The sequence below is a fragment of the Mustela nigripes genome, chromosome 7, assembly GCF_022355385.1.
Source record: "Mustela nigripes isolate SB6536 chromosome 7, MUSNIG.SB6536, whole genome shotgun sequence".
NCBI classification, from domain to species: domain Eukaryota; kingdom Metazoa; phylum Chordata; class Mammalia; order Carnivora; family Mustelidae; genus Mustela; species Mustela nigripes.
In genome coordinates this window covers 40,210,530-40,221,192 of record NC_081563.1, presented here as the reverse complement: position 1 = coordinate 40,221,192, position 10,663 = coordinate 40,210,530, and positions in this window count along the sequence as shown.

The following is a 10,663-nucleotide window of genomic DNA, read 5'->3' as shown; positions in this document are numbered from 1 at the left end:
ACTAATCAGGGGCTGATGTGGAGTTTACATGCCCCCCCCCCCAATCATTTGGGCGAGAATGGACATGCAAATCTTTAAGAGATTGTCATCGGAGGTGGGGCAAAGGGTTGCTGGGGGTCACAAGGAGCAATGGCGCATTCAATTATAAAAGCAGGTCGAGACTTCACCGGTGGTGAAATCTTGGGCCATTTTAATACAAAACAGAATATGGCAAAAGCAGATTATAACCCATTAGGTAAATTAGAATTCATGAATTTATATAAATAATAAGTTAATACATAATGGAAAAAGGAAAATATTCCCTTACTGCAGAATGCCAAATAATCATGTAGACTTATTGCCAAGTATATTCCTAAGACCTACTTACTAATTTAATATTAATTAACAAATTGCATTATTAGTTGACAGTGGAGAAAACTGGCAGACAGGTGATGAATGTTTTCTGCCCCTCCTGCCCCAAAATGCGTACATCCTGAGGAAACCTCAGACAAACCCAAACTGACTTTTTACACAGGAGCTGGCCTTCACTATGCCAAGGTCAGGAAAGACAAGAGAAGGTAGAGGACCTGTTAGGGATCAAAGGAAACTAAGCAGACACTAGGCATAATTCTAACTGATGACCCTGCCATTAGGGACATGACCTGCAGTCTGTGATGACGATATTGTGCCAGTGTCAGCGTCCTGATGTGGCTGGTGGTGCCAGTTTTTGGATGACAGTGTCCTTCTTGTATGGAAACATGCATTAAAGCATTAAGGGGGTCGTGGGGCACCGAGTCTGCAATGGATTGCCAATGATTTAGAAGACATGATAATATGCCCACACAGAAACACTACGATGAAATGCACACCACATACATGTAGTAAAATGTTACAGGGTGGGGGGGGGGAATCTGATGAAGGTGAAAAGGAGTTCTTTGTTCTAGTCTTACACGTTTTTTCCTAAATTTGACAAGATTTAAAAATAAAAGTAAATGACTGGTAGTAATCTGACCTTGGCCCATGGATGGATGGTGGTGACATGTACCGAGGGGAAGACATTTGGATGGGTGGACTTGAAGAGAATAAGGAAGGGTTCTACTTTGACCCTAAGAAGTGTGTCTATCCCACAGGCAGGTAGAAATGTCAACAGGCAGGTGAATGGGGGGGCGGGGTCAGGGTCAAGTCCACATTTGAAGTCCCTGAACTGGATGTGAAGGACAGGGAGAAAGTGTAGAAGGAGAGCATTCCTGCGAGGACAGAAGGGACTAGTCAGCCTGTGGAAGCAGGGAGGGGGCGTGCGGTGAGGAGCCAGCAAGGGGACTGTGGAGGGGGAGCCTGTGGGATTCCCAGGGGGAATCCAGACATGGGGCCCAAGAGCCAAGAGAACAAAATGTTTCGGGAACTAGAGAATGGCTGACCACGTCCAGGGCTGCTGGGAAGTTAAGAAAGGACAGAGGAATGGCCACTGGCTTCGAATGCTTTTGCGCCTTGGTGACCTTAGTCAAACATTCAGTGCTAGGAGAGGACAACACCTATGTGGCGCAGGAGTGAAGGATGTGAAATCAGTAGGTGTGGACAGCTTAATGAAGGGGTTCGTGTCAAGACTTGGAGAGAAGTGGGGCGAAGCTGGAGGCCATGTGAAGTTAGAGGTGGGGGTCTGTGTTTCAGGTGTGTACATGCGGGTGGGAATGGTCCCAGCAGGGGAGAGGGGCTCATGGTGCAGGACAGAACCAAGGGACAACCTCAGGGGAGGCCTCGAGAAGGGAGAGGTTGGGTCCAGGACACAGTGGAGGGTTAGCATAAGATGGGAGCATAAGAAGGTGGCCTCAGCCTTAGGGGTAGAAGCTGGCAAAGGACAGAGGCCAAGCCAGCTCTGGTCACCTGTCAGGAGTCGGTGTGAGGGCACTGGTGTCATGACATAGACTTTGGGAGCACCTGTTCTCTTTCACAGACAGTTCTGTTTTCTGTTCTTTCTTTCCCCTTCTAATGGGTCATTCTTTCTTATTCATTTGTATCTTGCAATTTTTTTTGTTGTTGTTGAAAATATTTTTGATATTATCGTGGGAAATCTGGCTATGGGTCACCCACCCCTGACCTTGTCATTGCTATTCACTAGTTTACTTGCTTAGTGACTGCAGAATTAATCTGAGTGGCTGCCCATCACTGGCTCTCAGGGGAGGTCTCTGACGGTGCCCATCGGGGGAAGGGCCTTGAGCTTGCCCACAACTACCCTGGGCTGACAGGTGTTCAGGCAGGGCTCTCTGTCTCTTTCTCTAACACCGGCTGCTTACTCTATTGTTTTCAACATGCCTCAGGGAATGAATTCTTCATGGTGGAAGTCAATCAAATCAAAATGTCTTTGTAAGATGAGTGCCTGAGGTCAGTGTTAGAGATTCATTCTGACCCTAGGAGGCCCCTTCCCCGTTGCCTCTTCCCCCATTTTTCTCCAGCAAATTAGCCTGCCTCCGGTTTAGCCTATATTTTTTAATGAATCTATCAATCTCCTAACAAGTGTCTTTCACCATGACCTTTACTGTTTTTTAAGAGCTCCAGAAAGCTTGCAGCTTGCTACAATTTGTTGCAAATGGAGTCCATTCTTTTAGGGAGAAGTTTGGAGCTCTCTCTGGCCACTTCTCCCTCCTGGGGGAAATCTTAGAGCCCAAGGCTCTGTGCCAGTAGTGGGGACAACGGGGTAGTGGGAACAATGGTGGCTGGGTCTGAGGACCCCAGGAAGGTCCAGCAGGACCAGCCAAGAGAGTCCTTGGCTTCGGGCAGGGTGGAAATCAATCTCCAGCTGAGAGGAAGTAAGCACACGGTTTATTGAAGACAGAGCATCTTGGAGACTCAGAAAGAAAGAAACATGAGTCTTGTCTTTGCTTGTGGTCTTGGGTTTTTATTGAAGACGGTGGTCTGGAACTGGTCAAAACAAAGAGGAATGTTTAGGTGTTCTCCATAAGTCTCTTATACCCTGAACATGACGACCCCCACCCCCTCCTCCCCTCCCTCACCATCATGCCTTAGATGTTAGCTATTGTGCTGGAAAACTCTATAAAGAAATTGTAAAGTCCTTGACCTTGACAAAGAGGGCATGCGTTACTTTTACCATAAGACATGTATAGGGCTGCGGTTTTGGTCCTAGCAAGAACAGAAGCAGCAAGAGAGTCTTTCACCGGGTCCCTTTAGTTTCCCTGTCTCACAATGATGTACTTCTCTCCGAGTGACAACCCCACTCCAGTAGCTGAGTACTCTGTGGGTCCAGAGGCTACAGCCCCAGGCCTCCTTGGCTTGCCAGTCCTGGTGGGAATTCCTTGCCCATGAGCTTTCTAAGGGACAGGGGTGAGTCCGGTATTCTGGGCCCTGCCACATTCCATGCAGAGCGCCAGTCCCACCAGTAGAGTCTGAGCAGAAGACAGCCCTGTCTTAAGTGTCCTTGCCTGAGACTTGGTCTTAGCAACAGGTCAGCTGGGGATAGCCTGATGGCTGGGATCTGGGAGGAGAGAGAGCCCTGGGTTCTTGTCTGTACCAGACAGGAGGGGAGTTTCCATCTCTCCAAGCTGCGAGGAGAGGGACAAGGTGGGTCTTGGTTCAAATACCACAGACTCCATGTAGTTCTTCCTGAGTTTTAGTAGATTTTTCTGGAATAAATCTTTCTTCATTTGCTCTGTGCACTTAGATGCCAGAGAATTTAGATGGTTATTTTAAAAATAATTTCCCCCGGTTCCACTGGGTCATGGATCCACAGAGCATCTCACACTGTTGTGCAGGATGTGGAACTGCCTGGATGTTTTCTTTTGACAAGTGTAACCTCAGAGAAACCAGGGACGACAGCCCATACAGTGTCAGTCAGTTGCTCAGTGTTTAGTGGCCTGATGCTAATGAAATCACTTAAAAGCATAAAGTTGAACAAAAATCAAAATGGCTGCACTAATGCTTCAGGGAAGCTGGATTTTAAACCATGTCACCTTTTTCGTCTCTTCTGCAAACCTCCCCTACTCCCTTCTTAGCCTTTTGTTTCAGGAGCCCAGTACCACCCTGAAGACAGGACAAACCAGGCTGACGTTGCAGACGTGATTCCTGTCAAAACCAGCTGGATCCTGTATTTCCCTAGTAACCTCCCATCCCCCCTCAGACCCTTTCCTCCAGATGAGCTTGCAGAGTTGAAGGTCATGGCCTGCTGCAGCCTCCTTTGCCTGGCAAAGCCGTAGAGCTATATTGTTCTCTTTATACTAAACCGTGTCTTTGCTTTGCGCATTTCGGTTCCAGAGTATAGAGGTTGGTGTTTGCCATCCAATGGCAGGGTCAGGGTCACAGCAACGTGGGGTGACAAGTTTCCATTTCTAGGTGCTAATTCTTGGTGCTTCCCACATAGTGACCTGGAAGCCAGTTTTACAAACATGGAGGCTGAGGCAGGGAGAGATGAAAGGCCATGTGGAAGGTTCCCTGGCCCTGACGGATTATGGATTTGAGCCTAGGCAGTTGGGTCTGTAGCTCCACACAATCCTGCCTTTCTCTGGGGAATAGGGGTTTGGGTTCCATTTGTTAAAAAAGAGACAGCAGGCCCACGTCACCCAAACAAGATTTACTACCTCATTTAATTCCAGTTTCAACCTCTCCCAGGAGTGGAAACTTAAACCAGTCGATCTGGAATTGGCTGGTCAGCACTACTGGGAGGGCATTTGCCTGAGAGACCCCTGCCATCGCCCAGAGGAAAGTGGCCTTGCCTAAAATAATCTACTCTTCGCTGGTGACTTTCTTTTATTTCGTCCACCTCTCTGGAGCTCCTTTCTGTCTGCCAGATGGGCTGCTGTCCGATTCATGAATTGTTGAATAAAACCAAGAAGATCTTTTTTTTTTTTTTTTAAATAGTTGGAGAGGTAGAATTTAGTGATTTGTCAGTTGCATATAACACCCAGTGCGCATTACATCACGTGCCCTCCTTAATGCCCACCACCAGTTACCCCATCCCCCAACCACCTCCCTTCCAGCAAGCCTCAGTTTGTCTCCTAGAGTTAAAGAGTCTCTTAAGATTTGTCTCCCTCTCAATTTTCACCTTATTTTATTTTTCCTTCCCTTCCTCTATGTTCATCTGTTTCTTAAATTCCACATATAAATGAGATCGTATGGTATTTGTCTTTCTCAGACTGACTTATTTCACTGAGCATAGTACCACTCTTTTTCCATTCATGTCGTTGCAAATAGCAAGATTTTGTTCTTTTTGATTGCTGAGTAATATTCCATTGCATTTACATACCACATCTTCTTTATCCATTCATCCATCGATGGCCATCTGGGCTCTTTCCATATTTTGGGAAAGCCGGTAAGATCTTTTAGGTTTACTTGGTTGAATTTTGTTTTTTAACGCCTTATAATTTGGGGTAAATGTCCATCATAGTAAGTAAGGAGGGCACGTGTCCTTCAGGGACGGCAAGACCAGAAGGCTCTGCATAATCTGGAAGTGGTTAGGGACTGGAAAACAAAGTGGACCAAGTTGATCATTTCCTCTCTCCTCTGATGCAGTGAGCTTGACCCTGCACTGTAATTTGAGGAACAATACAATAGAGAGTAGGTAATCATTAGGCTTTTCTTGTGAGTTGACTAAACACTTGAAATTCCACCCCTCCCATCCGTTCCATAACAGGTGGCATAACTTTGTCAGGTAAACTCAGTTTTCCATGTTCTCATCAGAAGTTGCCAGCTGGCAGATGGTTAGGTTTCGCTAATTACATAAAGGACTTCTCCCCCTCACTCTTCTTCCTCCCCCTTCTCCTCCTCCTCCTTCTTTCTCTTCTCTCTTTGTTAAGAATCTTGGGAAGTTTATTCCTCTGGGGTAGAAGGGTGCCATGTGGCCTTGGATCCCACACTGGACTTCCCTAGGGAGGAGAACTGGGGAATTCTTTACGATGAGCTCATGTATCCACCGAGTTCACTGATGGTAAGCAACTGAAACTGATTCAGGCTAATTTAAGAACTGAGAAGTGGTGGGACAACCATGGATGCCACGGGGCAGAAAGGAAGGCATAGAACTGAGCTTGAAGACAGGAGCCAGGCAGCTCAGAGGATTTGGGAAGTAGGAACAGCACGGTGGTCTTGCCCAGGTGCAGCCACTGGGAGGAGTGAACTTCATTCGTCTGTCCTTGTGTTTTTTTTGCTACAAAGCCAAATCCCTAGGAAAAAGAGTCCAATCGGCCAAGCTTGGATCAGATACCTGCCTTTGGTTGTGCTAAGGTGATGAAGGAGAAGCCAGGAGCAGAAGATCTGAAGGAATGTTTTGGCTAATGAAGTGGGGGAATGGATCCCTGGGTGGATTATTGTCTGCCAAGACTCTACACAGTAGGTGCCAGATAATTCCCCAAAGGAAATTAGTGTTATGTCAGAAAGAGGAGTAGATGCTGTATGGCAGATCACGTCAACTTTCCAGCCTACCTTATAATGACAGGTGGGTGCCATCCCTGTGGTATTGCCTAATAGAAAGACATGTCACTAGAATGAATCGGGTACCACAGATGCACGTTCCGGGGGGCTTGGCTGTCCTTAAGTAAGATGTGCTTTCCTCCATGCTCCGGATGAGAACCTTGGAGTTTACTCAACAGACATCCAGAGTGCCGCCTGTGAACCAGCAGGACACGGTTTCTGTCCTGGGGCCGGTGCCCTCAGCTTTGGCTCTTGGGCACAATGCGAGTGAAGGTTTCAGTTGAGGGACTGCATGGATGTGGTACTACTTAGAGTTGAGGTCCCAGAGTTTGTGGGTGATTTATTAGGAAAAAAAGAGCTTTGGGGTACCTGGCTGGCTCACTGGGTGGAGCACGGGACTCTTGATCTCGGGTTTGTGAGTTTGAGCCCCATGTTAGGCATGGAGATTATTTCTTAAAAAAATAAAATAAATTAAAGTTTTTAAAAAGCTTCAAGGTTAACTCTAAAATAATGACACTGCATGATACGATATGTTGAGTGGAAAAAAAGGTGAAGCGTGCTGCCAGAAATGCTGGGAACATCCTCAGAGAGGTGCTGGGCTTGTGAACATCTCAGTCCTGTGGCTGAGTGGGATGGAGACTGTTTGCATTTTATACACTTTCAAACCCTGAACCTACTGACTATTGTGGAGCCCTCCTCTGTATGTACCAGCTTCATTTGATGAAGGAAGGCATTTTTTTTTTTTTTTTTTTTAGGAAATAAAGATTGCGTCTCTCCAGGATTGACCTCCTCCCCTGAAGGACTCCCAGGATAAAGAATGGGAGCTGGGAAAAGAAAGGCTCAGGGAGCCCAGTCATATAACCCCTTCAGAGCCAAGGTGCTGAGGACCCTAGTCCAGCATCCTGTCAATCAAGTTTTCCCCACAGTATTTATTTTTAATTGAGTACAATTTACAGACAATGAAATGTACAGATCCTAAGTGCTCTCTGAGGCGAGTTTTGACACTGTCTGTACCAAGTATCCACCATCCTTATCAAGCACAGAATAATTCTATCACCCCCGAGAGCCACTTCCCTCCTGCCGCTTCCTAGCCAGTAACCAAGCCTCAGAGAGAACCTTCTCCCAGCAGCAGAAACACTGCCTGGGGGGCCCATCTTCATCTCCAGCAACACCCCTCAGGGTCCAGTCTCAGCCTGTGGAGGGGTCCGTTGAAATGGCTTGAGCCCCAGCCTGTGGCTGGGAACACAGCTCCAGGCCCCAGACGGGCATGGGTTCTGACGAGATAATTCACATGTGTGCCTAGGTTTGTGTTGAGAGGTTGGGGCACCAACTGTAAGGTTCTGCGCAGCCCGTGAAAAATTTCAGGAGGATGACGAGGTGATCAGAATTGTCATTGTCTCTAGTTCATAGGTCAATTCTCGTCTGCAGCCTGTGCCCCCATCAACTCGCCTTGCTGCAGACTGAGCACCCATGTTGGCAGCTGGGTTCCTACTCTGTTCCCCCATTCTTGGAACCCTGAGCATAGAGCGGGGGCTCCTGTCCTGCGGGACAAGACTCATCCCAAATGCTGGCCTTGTTTCTGCCTTAGATGCCGTGACTCCTCCTAGTCTCCTCCTGAGGACCAGCTACTCACGGTGTCCCCCAGGATTGTTGGATGCCCCTCCTCTACCGTCAGGTCATTCCCACGCAAGCAGATGTTTTTGTTGAGGATGGAGAGCATGTAGAGATGCTCCTAAACATCAGAGCACCCGAATGGTGGCTCCCTCTTCAGCTCAACCCAGGCACTGCAGGCTGGGTGCTCAAGGGCAGGGGCCAAGGCTCTGAAGGGGTATGGACTCCAGGTGGGTGAGACCCCAGGCGAAGGGGCAGGGTGGGAGTGCATGCTGGTTCAGGGATCTGAGGCTCACTCAGCTGCTTTGAAAATGGACTTGAAGCAGCCCGATACGCTACCGGGGGATTGTATCTCAAATTTTTGAAGATGAGGACAATTTTCATTATCAAAGCATTTTATGGAGATCACATGGTAAATTTTACACCTTTAGTTATATGAATTAGTTACTTCATATTTATCATTATAGTAAATGTTAGGTAGACTATTATTAAAATAATATTGTATAAAATAGAAATAGTAGTAGTGTTAATAATTAAGAAAGTTACTATGTTCAATAACATCTTTACACGAATTTGTATTTTATTCACAACAGCATGTATGTGTCTTGGAAAAATGTTTCATATGTAGGTTAAGACTTTAGTCTGGGGGTCTACTCTTTTTTTTTTTTTTTAAAGATTTTATTTATTTATTTATTTATTTGTCTGAGAGAGAGAGAGAGAGAGAGAGAGAGAGAGAGCACAAGCTGGCAGAGAGGCAGGCAGAGGCAGAGAGAGAAGCAGGCTCCCTGCTGAGCAAGGAGCCTGATGTGGGACTCGATCCCAGAGCCCTGGGATCATGACCTGAGCAGAAGGCAGTGGCTTAACCAACTGAGCCGCCCAGGTGTCCCTGGGGGTCTACTGTTTGGAAGGAGCCCCTTGCCACCATGCTGGTTGCCCTCAGTGGCCTTGGGCCTTCCATTCCCCTCAGTCAAATCTGACTGGACCAAGGAGGGGGGCACAGGGGTGGCGCCTAGCATGTGGCCTGGGACATATTCATGTGCTGGACCCATCAGAGGACTGGCTTGGAGTTGGACCTAATAGACCCAGAGGGAGGAGACTGCCAAGAGTTAGTCTTGGGGTTGGGACAGCCATAGTGGCTGTAAGCAAGCAGGAGTTATGGAGGACCAGACACCATAATGACGTGGTTAATGAAAATGTAAATAATAACAATAATATTTGTGGTAATAAAAATAAAAGCTAACTTTCGTTACGTGTTCTCTCCCTGCTGGGCTCCATTCTAGATAATTGACAATATTCTCTCACATAGTCCTCAAAAAAACCCAAAAGCCCTGTGAGGTTTCCAGATAAGGAAACTGAGGCCCAGAGAGGGTAAACAACTTGGTCAAGTTCCACAGCTAGGAACTTGCTGCTCTGGAGTTAGAGCCCATGCCATGTTTTGCCCTCTCCTGCCACTCAAGGGAACAGGATTGGTCATGTTAGTGACAGGAGATGGTAACTCCATGGAGCCACATTGATTTCCTGAGTCCGAATATCTTCTGTGGTTGGACAGCGCCTGGGTTCCACTGCGAGGCCCCACTATCCTCCTCCAGTTCTTCTTCAGCCAGGTCGAGCAAGTCTCTGTTTCTCACCTCAGATCCAGACTCCTGTTTCTCTAGCACCAGGCCATGAGGGTGCACGCAAGGGTTCATGTCCCTTTATGAGTCCCTGGGACCCCAGGCAGGGGCAGGGGCCCGAGATCGGTTCCAGCTTCTCTCCAGGCTGTAGGACCTTCAGTGAGTCCTGTCCAGTTTGCCTCCCACCTCAACTTTACTTCAGAGTGGCATTTGGAAACCTGGAGGACCTGGGTGCCCCCTCCACCCCGGGACAGGGAGGTGCCTGTGGCCTGTAACAGGTTTGGGCAAGCTTGTTTCAATTCTCTCTTAGCCCTTCACAAGTATGCTTAGATGTGAGGCATTTTTTTTTTTTTTAAAGATTCTTATTTATTTATTTGTCAGAGAGAGAGAAAGAGAGCAAGCGTGCACAAGTAGGGGGAGCAGCAGGCCAAGGGAGAAGCAGGTTTCCTGAGGGGCAGGGAGCCTGATGAAGCCTGGATCCCTGGAGCCAGGGATCATGACTTGAGCTGAAGGCAGATGCTTAATGACTGACCCACCCAGGCGCCGTGATGTGGGGCATTTTTAATTTGCTTTTTATTATTTTTTTTTAAAGATTTTATTTATTTGAGAGAGAGTGAGTGAAAGAGAGAGAGCATGGTACTGGCAGGGAGGAACAACAGGCAGACAGAGAAGCAGAATCCCCACTGAAGAGGGAACCAAACGTGGGGCTCCATCCCAGGACCCTGGAATCAGGACCCAAGCTGAAGGCAGACACTTAACCACCTGAGCCACCTAGGGTCCCACAATTAGCTTTTTAAAAAGGTGTGGATTGTTTTTCACATTTTGTCTGAGGCTGCCAATTCAGAACTTGCTTCCTGTCTTCAGCAGGCTCAGGCGATCTACAGCGATGACTTTTTTTTTTCTCATAAATTGTACACATTTAATTTTATTTTTTATTATATTCAGTTAGCCAACATACAGTACATCATTAGTTTTTGATGTAGTGTTCAATGACTGATTAGTTGTGTATAAAAAAAACACAAGAGACTCGACTCTGGGAAACAAACTGA